The following is a 21,759-nucleotide window of genomic DNA, read 5'->3' as shown; positions in this document are numbered from 1 at the left end:
CCCCCCGGGTTGGGGATGGGGGTGGGATAGCTTCTCCACCTTTTTCCCAAACTGGAAATGCCAATCATCCTCTCCATTCATCTCCACATTCAAACTAGTTGTGGGTGAGGATGCGGAGGGGCAGGGGGCAGCCTGTAAAATGCTCACCTATTAGCATTTGTGAAGACTCCCCAGTCCTTATCCTGGATACCTACATAATTCAAGGGGAGGGGGCAGGCTCCTCAAGTCCTAGGAAGTGACCCATGAATGAGGATGAGCTGCCCTTCCAAACACTTTCATTATTATTATTTCCTTCCCATATGTAAAGCTCTAAACCCTTGCAAAAGCCTTTCATACCCCCTACTTCTGCTTTTCCCTAACTCCCTAATCTAAACCAAGCCCTCCTGCTGTTTTCTCCCCAAGCGTCCCAGATTTTTCTTCAAAACCCTTGCCTTCATTTGTAACGATATCTGCCTGGGAGAATTTGTTTAAGGCTAGCTTCCCCGAGACAAGGAGAGGAGACTGTCTTCCTCACCCTACCTGTCTTGCTCCAAGGGGCATCCACCTCACAAAGCAGATAACTGTCCGTTCTCTACTATAGTATAATATTGTTCAAGGCAGAGGTCCCTGAATGAGTCTTTCTGAAGCAGCCAGAAGAGAGAGTTTGGAGAGAGTTTCTGTTTGTCAGCAACAGGGAAGGAGGAACGATGACCACACCGTTAAGGCAGCGGCCCCAGGAAGGGCTCTCAGAATTGCCTGACCCACCTTGTTACAGACGCGGCAGGGGAAGTGTCAACAGGTCAGGTTGGTCCCTGTCGCTACAGAGAGTCCTACCTTGTCCTCTCTCACCCACCTGTGCCCTTCACCACAGCATTCGTCCTTTGTCAAGGGACAAAGTGCAGCAGAAAATGAGAATACAAGAGACCCGGTTACTCTGTGTGCCTCCAAGCAAATTGTGTATTCTTCCTGGACCTCAATCTCTAATCTCATCCTTTTAATGCTAACCAGTAATTACTGACAAGTCTGAATTTGAAGTTTAACAGAGTGATAAAATTTTACAAGTATTTATTGGTACTTTCATTTGCAAATGGAAAGATAAAAGACTTTGTCTGTGGAGAAATCTTCCTACTGCTGGTTCCTTGTCTGCTTGTAGGGAAACCTTCAGATTCTTCTTTAAAAGGTTGAAACTCTCTCAGACTATATGGACACACATGAAATAAATCTTTAGAGGACTTGGAAGACAAGTTCAGCCAGCAGCCACTCAGAACAGAGATGAGTGAAGGCACAGCCTCAATGAGCTCATCACAGGCTGAGGGAGACACATCTAAAATGGACCAACAGGCAGGATGGAGTTGTCCACAGGATTCGGTTTATAAATAAGGAGATTTTTGAGGGAGAACAATGTTTTCATCTACAAATCCCTTCTTTAAAAAACAGAGCTAAATCACGCACACCCATGCACATTCAGATGAGTCCAACCCATGATTGGCTAGACGATCAAAAACCTCTAGATGTTTTTCCCAGATTGTGAGTTAAAGATCTGGATCCAGCTTCAGGGACAGCAGTTTCTCCTAGGAAACTTAATGGGTCCTTTCCTGCCCACCTCACCCCTCCAGCACCAAAGTGTACATTTTTGCTGATTAAATACTTTTAAAATTCCTGACTCTTCATTTAGAATAAAACTAGCTGCCTGACTTACCCAGTTACTAATGAATTAATTAAACAACTTAATGAATGAATGAAACTTAAATTGAAGTTTTGAATTGGAAAAAGTAAGATAATAAAGGAAATAAAGAGTGGCATTCTAAGACAGATAGCCCAGAAACACAGACGGAAAATTTGAACATATTTGACAACAATGAAAATTTTCAGTTGTACTGAAAACACATCCAAAGTCAAAAGACAACGGTGTGATAGAAAAATATTCGCCTCATCTACAAGAGACAAAAAGCATATCCTATGTCTCCAAAGAACTCTTACACATCAGATAGAAAAGCAGCCCGATAGAAACATGGGTCCAGGATAAGAGTAGATAATTTACTGTGTAGGAAATGCAAATTGTCCATAAACATATGAAAAGATACTCAGCTTCACTAGTAGTCAAGGAAATGCAAATTAAATCTCAAGGAGATTAACATTTTTTGGTCTAGCAGATTGGCCCAAGTGTTGGCAAGGCTGGGGAGGGGGATGGGGCCTCTCCTTACACTGTTGGCATCCCAGCCCGAAGAATAAAGGCAATCCCAGTCTTCCAAATCCGCCCTATTGTTACAAGAAATAATAAAATAAATGTCAAAATGCAAAAACAAGAATCTATGTTACAGCCTTGTCCTCAGTAACAAAAATACTGTTAATAATCTAAATCCATTCCATAGGAACATGGTTGCATCTATTGTAATACATGTAAAGTGAAAGTGAAGTCGCTCAGTCATGTCTGACTCTTTGCGACCCCACAGACTGTAGCCTAAGGCTCCTCTGTCCATGGGATTTTCCAGGCAATAGTACTGGAGTGGATTGCCATTTCCTTCTCCAGGCTATCTTCCCAACCCAGGGATTGAACCCGGGTCTCCCGCATTGTAGACAGATGCTTTACTGTCTGAGCCACCAGGGAGCAGTGGAATAATGTGCAGCCTCTGAAAATAATGTGTTAGATCTACAGGTACTGACTTGGAGGTATCCGTGAGTATAAAGGGAAATAAACTAGGTCTTGGGTAGCAGTCTGCCACTTTGGATATCTGTGCATTTAGACATGTCTGCATAAACCAAGCAACAAATTGGGTGTCACATGCAACAACTGGTTAATAGTGGTTTAATTTGAGGAAAGGAATCAGATGGAGGAAGACCGTTTCCTCTTCATGCAATATTTTTGAAGCAGTGGAATAATTTTTTGTTTCGGTTAATAAAATAAACATCAAAACGATGTTTTTATTACTTCCCAGGAAAGGTCTCATTAAGTTTACCAGTTGGGGCAAGTGAAAGATCCTATGGTGAAGGCTAATATGATCCCCAAAGTTCTCTTTAGTCTCCCAGGCTAGTTGGCATTCTTTCAAACCAAACTAGTGCTGAACTGAGTCAGCTGAGAGTGGGTTCAAAGAAACAAAATGGCACTGATTTAATTAGGATTAGAAGCAAGCCAAACAAAGCCATTTGAGTATATGATGTTGGATGTGCCCAAGACTAGACAAATATATATATATATATATATATATATTTACTTCTGAGGCTGCAGGAAAATTTAAGATACAACACAGAATTTTGGGGTTGAGAAGTTTTATTGGTAATGGCACAATTGTATAAAACAAAAATTATTTTCATTAAATGCCAGTAATTTAATTGCAGATTTAGCAAATCAGAAGTATCCAACAGGCTCTGTATGCCCATCAAAGACAGATTTTGCATCCTTTGGGGCAGCTCAGAGATCCCCCTTCCACTAGGAAGCCTTCTTTCAGGCTTAGTATGTTACAGAGACCTAGGGAAATCACGAAGACGGGGTGAGTAAAAATGGCTTGCAGACTCCGTAGAGCTTCAGGGATGATCGTTGCCACAGAGCTGGAATTCCTGTTTACCTGTTTTACTTTATGCTAAAAAGCAAGATGGGAAAACTGTCCAGGGAGACAGGCAAGTGGCTCAGGGCCAGGCTCAGAGGGGTGGGAGAGGCAAAGAAGCTTCCACTCAGTAGACTACAAACTTGATTTATCAGCATCAGAGCTTTTGCACGGAGGGGAACCAAGTTTCAGTGTGAACCCATAAGAACCACAAGGAATTCTGATTCCAGATCTGGTCTTCAAGTCCGTTTGGCACCACCCCTTAGAAACAGTAGCACTTCCTACGTCCCGTCTTTTTTTCCTGAGACTACTTTTCAGTCTCACTGATTTGGTTTGGTGGGGTGTGTCCAGAGTTCCTCAGCTGAAGTTTTCAGATGCAGTGGTTACATAACTGATGGCTGATTTGCCCATTCATTGATTCTTGCTAAGCTCAGTTTCCTAGAATGCTGGAGAAATTCCCTACAGCCCATGAGTGCTAAGTTGCTGCATTCATGTCCAACTCTTTGCAACCCCATGGACTGTAGCCCACCAGGCTCCTCTGTCCATGGGATTCTCCAGGCAAAAATACTGGACTGGGTTGCTATGCCCTTCTCCAGGGGATCTTCCTGACCCAGGGATCGAACCCATATCTCAACGTCTCCTGCTCTGTTAGGTGGGTTCTTTACCATTAGCACCACCTGGGAAGCCCTATAGCCCAGACCCACCCTAATATATGCCTGGGGGTTGGATGGGGAGAGGGGTTTCCTTGTATTTAAACAGTGATGAGTGACAGGTCCCAATGCTACTTCTGGCCTAGAAAGTCTTTTTCTTTTTTGCTTCAAATTCTCAAAAATCAGCTGGAGACTCTCTAAGAAGGAATGCTGATCTTCTTAGCCCCAGCCCCACTCTTCCCTCCAAATCTCTGTTCATTGTTGATTGCCAGCTAGCATAATCCAGCTGTGTTCTATATCAGATTCTTGTGTAGCTGTGGCTCTTCTAACAAGATTACCAGTTCCGAAGTAGAAGGAGCCTTCCCCACCACAGACAGGCCAACTGGGCTCTGCTGGATGAGCCAATCCAGACAGCCACTCCCAGACTTAATTTCAAGTCTTTAAATTAAATTAGCATTCCGTGAGGATTAAGTTACTTTGCCATTACTTTGCCAACAAAGGTCCGTCTAGTCCAAGGCTATGGTTTTTCCATTAGTCATGTATGGATGTGAGAGTTGGACTATAAAGAAAGCTGAGTGCTGAAGAATTGATGCTTTTGAACTGTGGTGTTGGAGGACTCCTAAGAATCCCTTGGATTGCAAGAAGATCCAACTAGTCCATCCTAAAGGAAATAAGTCCTTAATAGTCATTGGAAGGACTGATTTTGAAGCTGAAACTCCAATACTTTGGCTACCTGATGCTAAGAGCTGACTCATTTGAAAAGACCCTGATGCTGGGAAAGATTGAAGGCAGGAGGAGAACGGGACGACAGAGGATGAGATGGTTGGATGGCATCACTGACTCAATGGACATGAGTTTGAGTAAACTCCAGGAGTTGGTGATGGACAGGGAGGCCTGGTGTGCTGCAGTCCATGGGTTCACAAAGAGTCATACACGACTGAGTGACTGAACTGAGCTGAACTGAGGATTAAGTGTAGTGGTGGATGGGGGGGAAATCCCGAAAGTGCCTGATAATGGATACACAGTGTGTATGACTTGGTGTTCTCTTGTCATGGCTCCAACCTGCCTATAGGAGCTCAGCACATCTGACATCAACAAATTATAGCATTGGGTTCCAGGGTGAGCCTTCTGAAGCTGGTGGTGGTTTAGTCACTAAGTAGTGTGCGACTCCTGCGACTCCATGGACTGTAGCCCACCAGGCTCCTCTGTCCATGGGATTTTCCAGGCAAGAATACAGAGTGGGTTGCCATTTCCTTCTCCAGGGGATCTTCCTGACCCAGGGATTGAACCCAGGTCTCCTGCACTGTAGGCGGATTCTTTACCAACTGACCTACCATTTTCTGGGTGGGTCTAGTTGATAATCTTGTCTCTTTCTCCTCTAATAATCTCTTTCCCTTGTTAGGGGATCCCTGGTGTCTCCGTTCCCTGGGTGGCTTCCCCTCCCTCTTAGCTTGTCCATAACCCAAGTAACTTTGGCCTTGAAAGAAGATCATGCAAAATCAAGGCGGTGAAAGACAGTAAGAGTGAAAGCTCTCTCCGTGGGGAGAGGACTAGTGTCCTTCAGGATTGGAGGTGGTGGTTTAGTCACTAACTTGTGCCCAACTCTCTGTGGTCCCATGGACTGTAGCCCATCAGGCTTCTCTGTCTACGGGATTCTCCAGGAAAGAATACTGGAGTGGGTTTTCATCTCCTTCTCCAGGGGATCTTCCCAATCTGGGGGTCAACCATCATCTCCTGCATTATAGGCAGTCTCCTTCCCTGTAGGCAGATTCTTTACCAAATGTGCCATCAGGGAAGCCCAAAGGCATGAATTAATTGCTGAAGCATATTACACTGGCCATTTAACTTCCTTTGGTCTCAGTTTGTTTGGTTCACTAAAGGGAATAATGAACTCTACTCCTGCTTCTATTCCACAAGGTGGAAATGGTATCCATAGAGCAGGGGTTTAGATTCGAAAATTAAGTTTAATGTCCTCATACCATGTTGTTTCATATCTGAGACAAGTTCACTTGCAGAACGTCAGTTTTCTCATCTGCAAATAGGGATAATAATATCCTTTTTACTGCACGGGAACAGATAGAAGATTTGGAATTGAAATAAGTCCATATATTACATTATATGATGAACTCCTAGAGAAGTTGAAGGTGAAATTGTGCCAGAAAAATGGTAAAACCTCTCCACAAGAATAGTAGAGCCCGAAAGAAGAACATCAATACTGTATATTAACGCATATATATGGAATTTAGAAAAATGGTAACCTGAACCCTGTATAAGAGACTGCAAAAGAGACATAGGCATTTAGAACAGTCTTTGGGACTCTGTGGGAGAGGGTGAAGGTGGAATGATTGGGGAGAATGGAATTGTAGCATGTATATTATCATAAGTGACCAGTCCAGGTTCGACGCATACATTTTCCTCTGTTCATTTCTTTGCATTTGTGCTTTTTTAATAAAATTCTTTTTTAGAAATAAAAAAAAAAGAATAAAAAAAGTATAAAAAAAAATAAAGAATAGAGATTCTCTGTGCAGTTATTAAAACAGGGCTATTTGGGATGGGCACTTTAGAATAATCTTACAATGATGGTCAGATTTCCTGGTAAGTGGTACCAAGTCCAAAAACCTGTCAAAGGGACAGATGGCATTCTTAGCACAAAAGAGGAAACCAATTAGAAGTTAAAACACAGAAAATGGGAACTTGTAAATGCTAACAAATTGTTTCAGCATGGAAGACTGCTCTCTATTCCCTGACACTTGCTGCAGAGGGTTTCCGTCTGGCTCATCAGTGCTCACAGGACATTGACTGTTAGAGTCTACAGAAACCTACCAAACCCTTTTTTCTAACCTCCTTGATTTCAGACCTAACCCAAATTGTCAGGCAGATGCTGACAATTGCACTTTGTCACTTACACAGTAACAGATTGTTTCTTTGCAGCTCAGAAATGAGCAATAAGCACTAGGCTTTAAGAATCAATTTCCAAACACTATACTTGCATTCATCCAGTCTATCAGCAAATACATACATGTAACTTCTGTTCTCAAGGTATATACAAACCAGTGGGGATGACAAAGACCCAGAGAGTCCAGTTAAACTTATTTCATGTTATAATATATTTTACACACAGAAGAAATGTCCTTCACCTCCGTCTGGAGGAGTGGGCCATAACTTCACAGACTGGGAGACATTTAAGCTACAGGATGAGATACTGGCATTTGCCCACAATATTAGAATAGATGAATTTTATTAGGATGGATGAGGTTTATGCAGTAGCAACAAACAAACCCTGAATCTCAGTGGCTTAATATAACAAAGGCTTCTGGGGTTTAGGTTTTCTCTCTTTACATAGCATCCTTATTAGAGAAGCAGACCCTCATGAAAAGAAAAGGCAAGAAACAGGTGAGTGCAGCTGTTATACCCTTTGCTGAAACCTCTGATTGGATTAAGGTGACTCCCCAGTTGGACAAAATGGTTTGGGGAAAAGAAACTAAAACATGATTGTCCCCCAAAGATGCTACGCAGGTAAGCATACTGATCTAAGTCTAGAAAGAGAGATGTCCTGAAGACAACTGTGTACTTGGCTACCGCTCTTAGCAGTCAGATCACACAAGGGTGAAAACCCAGGCCTTCCTCCCAGCCCTTACTCTTTTTGATCTTCTGAACCACCTGCCCATGGCCTGTGACCTGTACTGTTTAGCACTACACAAGCTCCTTAAGGGCTGGGGTGGAGGGCGGGGCACATTTATTAGACCTTTTTAATTTTTCATGAGGCATAGTTTTACCCGGCACAAAGGAAGTGCTCAATAAATGTTAGTGGAATGAGTGAATGAATTTCTCTGTTCTCCAAAAACGAGACTGTGCTCTATATATGTATAGAATGTCAGGACCAGCACCCCATAGAAAAGTGAGACTACAGACCTGTGGTTTTCAAGTCTGCTTTTAGCATAAAAACTATTTAGTCAGTTAATTATGACTGTGCCTTACAACATGCAGGATTTTAGTTCTCCAACCAGGATCAAACCCCCATCCTCTGCAGTGGAAGCTTGGAGTCTTAACCAATGAACCACCTCAACAGATTCGGCTGTGGGTCAAAGACCACTTTGGGTCTTCCTTGTTGCATGGCCTTTCTCTAATTGCATCAAGCTGGGGCTGCTCTGTGGTTGCTGTGCGCAGGCTTCTCATTGGGATGGCTTCTCTTGTCACAGAGCATGAGCCCCAGACATGCAGGCTTCGGTAGTTGTGGTTTCCAGGCTCTAGAGCACAGTTTCGACAGCTGTGGCATATGGACTTGGGCTTAGTTCCTCTGTGGCATGTGCGATCTTCTCAGATCCGGGAAGAATTTGTGATGAGTTCTTCTATGTGAACTAGTGCTTCATGTTTTGGCAGGTGGATTCTTTACCACTGAACCACCAGGGAAGTCCCCAAAACTATTTTTAAAAAATAATTTTAAAAATCAAATAAATTTTATACTAAGCCCAGATTTTTAAAAAATGAGATAAATGGAATAGGTCTGATTGATATGAAAATAGGGGACCCTGAACCCCACTTTCTCATTTCTCTTTTGGCCCCCTCCAAAGAACCTCTGGGCATCTTTAAGATTTTCAAGTTCAGATCGAAAGCCAAGCATTTAGATAAATCAAAATTCACAAATAAGAAACCCTGGTACTGTCTCACCAAACCAGCAGAAGTTTCTGGCTTTCATCTCCTCCTGCTGTTGAAACCTGCAGTTATCTCCACTCTCCTGTGATGGGTTTAGAGGTAGTGCATTTAGTTTTGCAAGGAAGGAATGAAATGTTCAGATATGAGTGTGAGGTGGGCAGTTCTCACGAGTGGAGGGCTGAGAGGAGCCACTGGCTCCAGGACCCTCACGAAGGCTCACCCTGCAGGTTCCAGGGCTGGGACTCCTGCAGAGAACAGATTAAGTTAAGCAAGGCTCCCAGTGCCTCCTGAAGATGGGAACCCAAGCGTGTGTCACCTTTTCTGCAGAGTCTGCTTAGGCTCCCAAGGAAGATTGTCTTTCTCTTTATCTGATGCTCATTTCTCACACCCCAAGGTTTGGGGAAGGCTAGAGGGAAGGAAAAAGAGGCTTCGCAGTTCGCTCCTCTTGTTTGGCTCACTGAAGACCCCCCACCCACCATACTGTCAGACAAGAGCTATAATCCCCTCTGTGAGTGGCCCAGAGAAAACCTGGGTCTTCTAGTCTCACCGTTGCTAACCAGAGCCAAGGATAGCCAGACCATAGGACATGGATGCTGCCCTAGAGCAAAGTGCGCCTGTTTTCTTCCCACAGCATCTCGCCTAACTTCCACTGGGAAGACAGGGCTACACAGCTTGGCAAACTTTCCAAGCATCATCACTGAGCGCCAGATGGGGCCTCTGGTTCTCTTTGTCCTCGTTCTGCTCCGTTAAAACCCAAAGTCGATCTTAGATAATTCCGGGCTCTTCATTCACCTTTGAAACCGTGAGGATGAATACAGGAGATTTTCACCAATTGAACCTGGGAGCGAATAAAGTCCCTTCTCCCTTCTCCACCCTCACGGAGGCTCCAAGGACCCCAACTCCAAGCCAAGAAGAGCTCCTCTAGTCCAAGCCACTCCTCAGGCAGCTGGAGTGACAGCATCCTGAGAGCAGTGAACACACCTAGGTTGGGACTGAAGCCAGGATGCCAGCCCAGTGCAGGCTCCACTGTCCTGCATTTGGTGGTTTTCAACAAGGGGCAAGCACTTCAGAGGTGCTCACCAAAGACTGTGAACCATTTACAACTATGTTTAGACAAAAAGGAACCCAGCCCTTAAGCCAGAGGTCTCAAAACAGCATTCCACCAAAACTGAGAAAGCAGCCTCAGTTCTGCATGATCCATGAGGTCAAATACCAAGGAGTGCTCCTTTGTAAGTTCATCTGCTAGCTGAGGACCTTGATAAGTCAGCTCAGGGAGAAGTAGGTTTGTTAAGCAGTCCAACACAACCCCTTTCCTCGCTCCCAACTTCTGGTCTCCCAGCTGCACGGACACTTCTTTGAACCTCAGTCTTCTCAGGCTTAAAATGGGGGTAATTAATCCCTCCATCCTTGCAAGATTGCTGTCATTGCCAACTGTGACATAAATGACAGAGTGCCATGTAACTATTGAGATGATCAACAATATTACAAAAATAATCCCCGCTCATTCAGAATTCCCTAATTATCTAGATTATTTTCCCACTTGCTGTCTGAATTTCTGCCATATTTTCAAGATGAAATAGATATTAACCTGAGTTTTTTCTGCTTTCATCCATCTCTTTAGAATCATGGACTCAAAACATCACATTTCACTGGCATTATTTCTAGTGAAACCCTTCTTTAAAAACCCATCAGAGTAATATATGGCTAAGGATAATGTATAACTTCTTTTCAAACCCATCAGAACCATACATGGCTCTAGTGATAGATGAAAATGGAAGTTGTAGAACAACATACAGCATGACCTCATTTTTGAAGGAAAAACATCATAAGTTCTTATTCATGCATATCTGAAAGGTTGTATATCAAACTATTTAGTGGAATTGTTGGGGGTGGGATTTAAGGATTGAAGGGGTGGATGGTAAAGGAATTTTTATTTCTTTTTCTGTTTGAATTTTTAAAAGAAGTTGTCCATATTCTATTTTATTTGTTTTTAATATTTATTTACATATTTATTTGGTTGCATTGGGTGTTAGTTGCAGCACATGGGACCTTTGTTGCAGCCTGTGGGATTCCCTCTAGCACATTTGTTTACAAAGGTGCCTCTCTACAGGTTCCCTGATGCGATCTTCAAGACTACCTTTAAAGTCATGAACAGAAGTTTTAAATTTGTATCAACATACACTTATACATACAATTTGATTGTCAGTTCAGTTCAGCCACTCAGTTGTGTCCAACTCTTTGTGACCCCATGGACTGCAGCACACCAGGCTTCCCTGTCCATCACCAACTCCCAGAGAGCTTGCTCAAACTCATGTCCATCGAGTCGGTGATGCCATCCAACCATCTCATCCTCTGTCGTCCCCTTCTTCTCCTGCCTTCAATCTTTCCCAGCATCAGGGTCTTTTCAAACGAGTCAGCTCTTCACATCAGGTGACCAAAGTATCGGAGTTTCGGTTTCAGCGTCAGTCCTTCCAATGAATATTCAGGACTGGTTTCCTTTAGGATTGACTGGTTGGATCTCCTTGCTGTCCCAGAGACTCTCAAGGGTTTTCTCCAACACCACAGTTCAAAAACATCAGTTCTTCGGCGCTCAGCTTTCTTTATAGTCCAACTCTCACATCCATACATGAATACTGGAAAAACCATAACTTTGACTAGATGGACTTTTGTTTGGTCAACTTGATTTTAACATACTCAATATAGCAGGTTATCTCTCTTCTTCCAATGCTGACCCTCGTCACCCCCAATTGATGATGGCCTAGGTAGATCTTAGGGTGCACTGTCCTTTATATAAATGACATCTGAATGAAATTGCAGCAACTTACGAATCTGTTCAGAACTCCTTCTGAAAGATTTCTCAAATCCTGTAATTCTATAGACTTACACCACCACCATGGAACATGAAGTCAGCTGACATGGGTTCAATCCCTGGGTTGAGAAAATCCTGTGGAGAAGGGCATGATAACCCATTCCAGTATTCTTGCTTGGAAAATCTCATGGACAGAGGAGCCTAGTGGGTGGTAGTCCATGGGGTCACAAAGAGTCAGATACACTGAAGCGACTTAGCATGCACAGACTCCCGAGAGCCTCACCCTGATAAATAACTAGGGACCAACAGATAGCATCTAGTGAGTGTTTGTTTCCCCAGGACTCAGTTCTCAAAGGAATCTTCAGACTGGAAACGGAAGTTTTCCATGTTGCTCCAGAGAGTGAAATTTACAAGTGACAGGAGGCAGTGTCTGGGAATGGAATTCCCAGTCTTAACAGTAGGAGAAAGAATTTGGTAACTAAAACTAGAATTTGGTAACTAGAACTGAAAATGGATGGGGCTGTCTTAGTAGTAGGCACTGAGACGACTATCACAGGATTCAGGCAGAGGTGAGTGAAGCATCAGACTCACTATAGAAGGAATTTTTGCATAAAAATAAATTTTGTAATTTTTAATTGTATACTTTGCGTCTTTATTTATTGTTGGTAAGATTAACATGTGGCTTTAGGGGAAAACATCCTTAAAGTGATAAGCTCTGTGATCTAAATTCACCGTGTATTTATAGTGTTGGGTTCGGAAACTGGTTAGTTTCTGAAAGGCTGGATTTTAAAGACCATCAATCAATTGTTTGGTCCTAATTAATTTTCCTTGAGAATGTCTGACAATGTTAATAGAAACAGCAATTAAAATTGAATAGTGGTGTAATCACCATCTCAAATATTTAAACAATGTGATTATATAATATCTATCAACACAGTGGGAAAAAAATACTCTCAGGGAAATAGATGTGAACAGAAAAGAAGTATTGCTTCAGGGTTTAGAAAATGTTATTTCTTCTCCTTATGCCTCCCAGATCTTCAAGGTACAAGACAACAAGACAAGCTCTTGCTGGCCCTTCATGCTGACTTCTGACAGCAGTAAGCCCCCACAGGCCCCACACCTTGGGTAGTTGGAGCTAAAATACGCCCTCCAGTTGTCTGCTTCGATCATAATCAGACAAAAGATGTTCTGTGTTTCCCCTTCAAGTCAGTCTGTGTGGGCTCATTCTAATCAGCCAATGAGCCTGAGGCAGAAGTGTTGGTGTGAGGGGTTCTTATTCAGCCCAGGACTGATTTATTGAGGTCCTACTATGTGCCAACTTAACCTTCCAGATTGCCATTTGCATCTTCACCTTATTTCCTAAAAAACTATGCCTATCTATTCAATGCTTGCAGACACCTCTTCCTAGAAATTCCAGAGATTCATCACATTTATGGTATCCCAAACTGAACTCAATGTCTTCCCTTCAAGCTACTCCTAGACCTGCCAAATTCTCTCTTCCAGTGATATTCCTATCACCTGTTACCCAGAGCAGAAACCTGGCATTCAGGCTTCATTTATTTGTTTTTGACTGTACTGGGTCTTTGTTGCTGCACATGGGCTTTCTTAGTTGCTGTGAGTGAGGGCTGCTCTTCCTGGCCATGCTCTGGTTCTCACTGAGGTGGCTTCTCGTGTCGCAGAGCACAGGCTCTAGGGTGAGGACTCAGTAGCTGAGGTGCACAGGCTCAGCTGCCCTGCCCCATGTGGGATCCCAGTTCCCAGACCAGGTATCAAACCCGTGTCCCCTGCATTGGCAGGCAAATTCTTAAGCACTGGACCACCACGTGAGCCCTCGCCTCTTCCTTTTGAGTCATCTGACTTCTTTGCGGTGAATTGATTTCATTATTTCTACCTTCATCCAGGGCTTATAGAAGGCACCAGCATGTCCACACCCATTTTTCAAAGATGGAAACCCTTCCATTCCGGTAGTAAAGAGCCTCAGAGCCCTCAAGTGTCCTTCTGTCCACTATAGCAGCTCCTCCCTCCAGAGCTTGCAGTCCTTCCCACGATCCAGCCAACCAAGGGGTGAGGTCTGGCACAGTGGAAGGCTGGGGAGCCTTCAGGAGCTTGCTCTGGTTTTGATTGTCTGGTGTCTGGGTGGGACTAATCATTACTATTTGACCACCCTGTTCACAGTCCATGACTGTCTTATCAGTTACAGCACAGTAAATGTCATGCCTGGGCCCCCCAAAAGGCTTAATTTTTTTTTAATCAGAAGAAAAAGAATGAATATAATAACGACTGTCTAATGATGAATCATGCCTGGATTTACACTGGTAATCACACAGCCACAAAGTTTAATTTTGCAGTATTTTTCATGGATGAACCCTATAAGCCAACCCAGAATGCAGTCCCGTTCCCCTCTTCCTCATCCTTCTCTTATCACCAGAATTCCAGATGATATTTCCTCAGATCTTCCTTCATCCACTGCCTTTTACTCCTCATTTGTGGACCACTACTGGGTACCAGGGGCTTCCCTTTCAGCTCAGTTGGTAAAGAATCTGCCTGCAATGCAGGAGACCCAGGTTTGATCCCTGGGTCAGGAAGATCCCCTGGAGAAGGAAATGGCAACCCACACAGGTATCCTTGCCTGGGAAAAATCCCATGGACAGAGGAGCCTGGTGGGCTGCATTCCATGGCATCCCAAAGAGTCAGGCATGACTGAGAGACTATCACTTTCACCTTACCGGGTACCAGTTCTGAGCATCTGGAAATGAGCAAGCCACAATGCCGGCCCTCAGGTTGTTCACAGTCCAGAGACGATGAAGATGAAGAAACCACCAACTGGAGGACACGCGGTAGATGGTCCTGCAGGAGACCCAGAGCTCAGAGAAAAGAAAGGCTTCTCCATTCAGGCGAGTTGAGACAGACCTGATGCTTGAGCTCCGGGTGTCCCTGGAGAATTTCCCTCTCACCTCAGAAAGGAGGGCACAGAACAAGGACCATCTGGGGGTTTGGACGTCTCTCCCAGCTGCTGCCGGGGTTCACACCCCTGGTCCCAGCGCCTGTCCACGATGGTCCCGTGGCAGACTAAGCTTTCCAAGGGTGGGCAAGGCTAAACTTGTGGCTTATCAGCCTGGGCTGTGGACAGTGTTGGGTCTGGATGGAGTCCAGCACTACAGTGGTTCATTGCTCTAGAGAGCCACCACCACCCACCTTGGAGGAGGGGTTCCAGGCCTCTGATGTAGGGCTGGTCTCCAAGCGGGAGGGGGGCAGGTGCAGCCAGCTGACCAGGGGAGCCAACGGTGGTGGTGTGTTACTTATCTGTGGGGCTAAGTCATCTACCTCCATCTTCGCTGCCCTCACCTCTTCCTGGGCAGTTCCTGCACTGGCATTTGGACCTTGGTCAGAGGGAAGGCTGGGATACAGGTGACTGGCCAGTCATGATGGTGGCGCTTCCTGAGGTCACCTTCCTGACCTGTCCCCTGTCCCCCAGGGCAGTCCCCCAAAGGCTAGTCCTACTCCAGGCCTTTTCTGTGCTTCCACACCTCTCGCCCACTCTTTCTCTAGCTCTAAAGCCTCCTTTGGCCATCAAAACCCTGGAAGCTCTACAGTGAAATTCAATTTCACTCCTCCAGTTGGAACTTCTCCCTGTGTTTCCAAAATATATGGCAAACTTGTAAAGGGGTGTGACAGTCCTTAGAAGTTTTGTCAGGACTTGAAGTTCATTGCACACGTGTGTCTTGCCCACTAGCTGCATCTCTTTGAGAGCCATGATCAAGCGTGATCTTTGAGCCCACAGAGACCAGCACAAACCCATCAGTGACCCTTGTCTCATCAAATGCTTGTAAACGACCCTCTCCCACTGGGACTCGGAAGTGCCATGACTCCTGGATTAAGCTACTTACCCCTCATTGACTAGGTTCTGCCTGTATTTTAGCTGTTCTTCCTTATAACAAACCAGAAGATCAGAAGTATGACTGAACCACAGGTATCCGGGACAAGTGTGTCCTTCTCATAATATCCCATAATTTAATCAAAGGAAAGCTAGTTCAGAGGAGACCTCACAGGCTGTAGGGAAGAATAGTATGTCTCCATCAGAAGCAGATGAGCGAGGAAGCTTGCTCTCCCCTCCACTGGGTGAAGTCGCTTCAGTCATATCTGACTCTATGAAATCCTATGGACTGTAGCCTGCCAGGCTCTTCTGTCCATGAGATTCTCCAGGCAAGAATACTGGAGTGGGTTGCCAAGCCCTCCTCCAGAGGATCTTGCCGACCCAGGGATCAAACTCATATCTCCTATAGCTCGTGCATTGCAGGCGATTCTTTACCACTGAGCCCCTGGGGGAAGCCCTTCCCCACCATCACGGCCTGACAATGATGCCCCTCCCAAGATGCCCATCACTTTCCTGCTGGGAAATTTCTGTTCTCTGGAAGATCCATTGCGGACCTAGCTCCTCTCTGCAGCCATCTCCAGCCTTCTGAGAAAGAATCAATTGTTGCCTCCTCGGGGGTCCCATGATACCACCCTCTCACCTCTGTTAAGCTGTTTGGCACATTTATTGAAACCAGCCCCTGGCTGATTTGGCTTTTTTTCACTGAGCCAAACACTCATGGCGGTTAATTCTGGGAGCAATGACTTTAAAAGAGACAGATTACAAAATACCCAGAAGAGAGCAGAACAAAGGACCTGGAAATCTGTGCCCCATGAGGTAACCCCACAAAGAGGTCAGCCTGGGAGACTCAGGGTTTAGCCTGTCTTCTCTGTGCAGTCATTATTAACAGCAACCACTCTCACTCCCATAACTGTCCTGCTTTGGTCCATAAAATATTTATCTCGTCACCCTATTTGAGGAATAAGTAAAGAAAACAAAGGTGTTTGATTTGAGGGAGACTCGAGGAAACACAGTGCCTCAGATATCTGAAGAGCCCTCTCCAGGGTGGGCCAGGGTGTTCTGTGTGGCCCCAGGGGAAACCTAGGACCCGTGGTCCAGGAGGATGCCATGTCAGCCTTCCCACTAGCTGTTTTGTTTACTGCCGGGCACCAGGACTTGGCAGTGTTCCTGGACTCTATGAATCCCTTGATAAATATTTGTGGGAGGGAAGCAAGAGAGGGAATTTCCAGCAGGAGAGCTGACTGTATCGAGGGGCCATGAGGCACCCCTCAGTGGGAGTGCCCATCAGAGGCTGAAAGGCCCTTTGTTAGGGAGGTGGGAAAGGTGTTATAGGCTGAATTGTGCCCCACCTCCTGCAATAAAAAGGGTGTGTGGGTGCTCCAACCCGCAGAGTGTGACCTTACCTGGAGGCAGGGCTGTTGCTGATGTCACCAGAGTTAAAATGAGGTCATGCTGGAGTAGAGGGCATCCCCCCCAGCCAAAAAGACCAGAGTCCTTAGAAGAAAGAAGCCAGGTGAAGGCAAAGTCATGTGAGAACGGCACGTGACTTCAAAGGCAAAGGTTGGAACTATGTGGCTGCAAACCAAGGAAACCTCGAAACTGACAAGGAAGCACCAGAAGCTCGAAGAGACAGGACATCTTCTCCCCACCGCCTTCGGAGGGAGTGTGGCCTTGTCACTGCATGATTTCAAAGTTCCAGGCTCCAGTACCACCATAGAATATGTTTCTGTTGTTTGAAGTAACGCTGTCTGAGGTACTTCATGATAGCAGCCTCGGGAAACTGAGAAGGAACTGTGTGCTGGGAGAGAGGACAAGTGTGATCTGAAGTCCGCAGGGTCTCTCTCAGAGGGTCTAGCTGGACATCCCTCCATCTCTGAGCCAGGCTGGCCGTGATGGGTTGGCCTGATCTCACTCTGAGTCCCACCGTGTGTCCACTTTGCTCTGGACAGGTGGTCTGCACCAGGGAGCCATCTCCTCTGGGCTGACCACAGCATCTGTGCCCTCACACCTCCTTTCTCTGTCCAGCTGGCCACAGGAACCAAGATCTTTGATTCCTAGAAGGTCAGAACTTGAGGATGTTCAGAAAGGCAATCAAATCCACCACCACTAGCAGCATACGTTCTAGACCCTGCAAGGAGTGGGGGTGCTTGGGCCCCTATCCCCTTCTCTCTTCACACACATCAAGTTTATCCCCACTGAGGGTTTCGCACTCAAGTTCGTCCCACCATGATGCCTCCTACTCTCATCCCTTTCTACCCCCACCCCCTCCTCTGAACACGTATTTCCAGAGTGTCCTGTCTTGACACCACACCTGGCCGCTCTCGATTCTCTGCCCTGCTCTCCTGTTCTGAGAACTCATTCGTAACAGCAGTTCTGTTCACGTGTGCTTGTTTCTTGACTGTCTCCTTGCTGGAATGTCACAGCACACTGTTTCGGTGTAGTGATCACTCAGTCAGCCCTGAATGGATGAAGTGACCAGGTGAGTCAGCCAGATGGAGAATGTTCCTGACAGAAGGAAGAGCATTGAAAATGCTCAGAGATAGGACTGCATAGTCAAGAAAAAGTTGGAGAGAGAAGGTAGGAACGGGTCCTAGAGAGGAAAGCAGAGCTCCTGCAGGCCAGGTGCAGCTTCGTCCTCAGCCTGGGTTGGTGCCTGTTAAAGCAAGGATTTGTACTTCTGTTTCCTGCTTCTCGGAGATGACATACCCGCCTCCACTGACACCTGAAGAACAAGGATTAAAGGGGACAGAATTCTTCTACTTCAGGCTCATTGCTGTATCAGCTGCCTCAAAATATTCTTTGAATAAGACAGGTAAATATAAACACACAACAATAGTTACACAATGATGCAGGAATAATTGTACATCTTTGAGAAGGAGAAGAGAGACATAAGATTTACTTCAACAGCAAGGGACAGTTTCTCTATTGCTGCAATATCCTTTAATCCTCAGAACAATCTCTTTGATGCAAGACATACTCAGCCCATTTTACAGAGGGTAAAACTGAGGCCAGAAGGAGCTAAACAACTCCCCCTAGGTCACTGGGCTAGTGACCAGGATTCACACCCAGCTCTTCTGCCTCCAAAGCCTGTCTTCCATCTACTAGAATACACTATCCCTCCCTCTCAGATTTCTGGCTGAGAGGCCACGGAGGTGGGGGACAAAAAGAGCAATGGACTTGAAGGAGGCCTTCACCTTGGTGCTTGAGGGTGATCCTGAGCAAGTCAGGTAGCTTTTCTGACTTCTTTTATCTAAAATGGGACTGGTGAATCCAGTCCTGCCAACTTTACTAGCAGGAAAAATGTCTCTGAAAAAGATTTGAGGACTAAGTGAATATATCTATGATTTGACATCAAACTGTGCCCAAAGCAAAGATGGTGTTTATTCCTTGCGCTCCTTGGTTTGTCTAGAGATCCTACAATGCAGGTGGCTCTGGGACCCTCCCTTCTGCCCCCAAACTATCCTATCCTTGGCATCATCCCAGTCCTAAAGGAAATCCCCTGAGGGCAGGGCTGGAAGAACTCAGGGCCAGTTCTGAGAAGATGGGAAACTCACCAGCTGAGCACAGCTTTCCTGCAACTGAGAGCAGAGGGCTCAGGGCCAAGAGGCAGCCCCTTCCTGGGCCTGGACTGCCTGTCCTGCCAGTAGAGGTTCTGCCAAGGTCTGGGCTGCTGTGGCAGTTCTAAAATGTTCTAGAGTTCTTGGAGGGTGCAGGACATTCCTAAGAAGCCAATCCAGGTGTCACAGTGTAGACAGGACAGATTGTGGAAGCAGGCACAGGCCGACAGAGAGTGGCTGCCTCCCCCGCACCCTGTGGATCGCCTAGTGACTCAGTTATTTCTTCAACAGTTGTGTGTCAAGTTTCTTCACTTTGTTAGACTCCATGATAGATGGAAAACCCTTGAACATGAAAACTGAAGGCCCTTCTCCCTGGTTTGGTTCTACCACCACCTTGATAGGATAGCTTAACCTAGCTGAGCCTCCATCTCCCCTTCTAGACAACTAGGGTAACTTTAGCATCTTTCTATCTGCTGCAGATGTAACAAGTATGTAATGTCTGCATAGGGCCTGGCCCCAAATAGGCAGTGAAGGGCGGTCATTACCATTCATAATTACCAGCCCATGGGCCACTTTGTAGGTACTCAATAGAAATGTAAGGAATGAAAAATAAACTCCTAGTACTCCCTTCAGTTCCCTTTTGAATTCCACCCAGAGCCGGGGGTGGGAAGAAATCCAGCAGATTCTGGTGGTTAGAAACGTGACATCCAAAAATGTCTGTTTTCAAGTCACATTTATTTCTTTCCTGCAGCTGTCAGAGGCTAGAATTACTTTAGAAACTGTGGCCAGTTTTTTGGGAGGTGGGTCTGTGCAGGAGAGAGATCTGTTCAGATGAAGAAAAGATAACACACCACACAAGAGGCCCCAGCTAGTGATGATGTCATTTGGCCTGGCAGTCTGAGTGAGGAGGAATTTCCCTTGTACCTGACAATAACATTTTTTTCAAAATAAAATATGTTGAGGTTGAGAAGTTTATCTTGGCGGAGCATTGTACCATTAGCTCAAGATTAAATGCATCCTGTCCAAATTCTTTTGCTACTTGTAAGGGGCCTCAGGCTCTCAGCCTCCAGATGTTGATTCCACGGAGACCTCAGGGAAGGAAGCTAATTGTTCTTTACATTAGAAGTGTCCAAACTGGCCTGGGGTGGCTGTCCCCACATACTCCCCAGAACCCCCTTGGGGACCTAAGCCCTCATGCTCCCAGCTACCGGCAGCGTTGCCTACTGATAGCTCCCAGCTGAGTCCCTCCTGGACACGACCCTTGACTGAAGGCCATTGCTACTTGCAAAGTTATGGCCCCCGTCCCACGAGGCAGCTCAATCTGATTTGTTGATATAGAGATACAAACCCGCCAGCCCCCTGCTTCAACCTGGGACAAGTCTGAAGAGCCACCCTAGTTCCAGATCACCCTATGAAACTGGCTGAGGTTTGTTACAAAGGTATCAGAGTTCAGCTCCTTCTGGCTAATTGTACTTCCTTCACTGCCCCTCAGGGGTTGATTCATAGAGCTGTCCCCAACGTATTTACCGTATTCATGTCTCCTGCTCAGAGATTCTCCTGCCAGGATTGGTTTGAGGAAGCCGATCGACTCTTCTTGAGACTTTGAAGTTCAGTCACTCACTGGCCACTTGGACAAGAGGACCCCATCACTTGTGGTGGAGCCCTGATTGCCCCAAGGCATGCTGTGAAATTTTGTTAAGAGTTCCATAATGAACTTGGGTGGAATACTGTATCCATGGAAAGGAATACACTGGTGTGTGCATGCTAAGTCACCTCAGTCTTGTCTGACTCTTTGTGACCCCATGGACTGCAGCCCACCAGACTCTTCTGTCCATGGCATTCTCCAAGCAAGAATACTGGAGTGGATTGCCATGTCCTCCTCCAGGGCATCTTCGGGATCCAGGGATCAAAGCCTCATCTCTTATGTCTCCTGCATTGGCATGCAGGTTCTTTATCACTAGTGCCACCCAGAAAGCCCACCGTGGTGGGTACAGTATCTCAGATATTTGAGAGTCTGACAGAAAGGTGGAACAATTGGAGTAGGGAGACTGTTACTGAGAATTACTGATGTGTTTGAGAAAGATGTGGGAGGCTGTGGATGAGGGATCAAAAAGGTCAAGTGTGAAAGCCAGAGGACCTTTCTGATAGCACATAAGGAGATCACCTGCAACTCCTTGCAGAAGAAGCTGAAGCCAGAAGAAGCTGAGTGTCAAGTCTAGGACTTAATTATCAGGGTAGTGGAGCTCCAGAGATGGCTGAATCCTCAAGCCTGGCAAGTCTGCTATGTTAAGGTCAGAGTTGTTGTGCAAAGTAACTTGAGGCTGAAACACAGTTCAAGTTTTCCTTCTGACCAGTCCTGCTGCCTTCACTTTTCACACGAGTTGTTCCCAAGAGCCCTCCGCACCCATGGTCCTAGACTGTAATCTCACTTTCAGAGTCAGCTTCCCAGGGAGCCCAATAAGGAGTGTTCAGATCCCTGCTGGTGGGGTTCACCGTGCCATCTGGAGTTAGATGACTTTTCCCCACCTTCACACGAGTTGTTCCCAAGAGCCCTCCGCACCCATGGTCCTAGACTGTAATCTCACTTTCAGAGTCAGCTTCCCAGGGAGCCCAATAAGGAGTGTTCAGATCCCTGCTGGTGGGGTTCACCGTGCCATCTGGAGTTAGATGACTTTTCCCCACCTTCATCTTACGG

The sequence above is a fragment of the Moschus berezovskii genome, chromosome 11, assembly GCF_049115385.1.
Source record: "Moschus berezovskii isolate FMDL1 chromosome 11, NW_MosBer_1.0, whole genome shotgun sequence".
NCBI classification, from domain to species: Eukaryota; Metazoa; Chordata; class Mammalia; order Artiodactyla; family Moschidae; genus Moschus; species Moschus berezovskii.
This window is presented reverse-complemented; position numbering follows the sequence as displayed.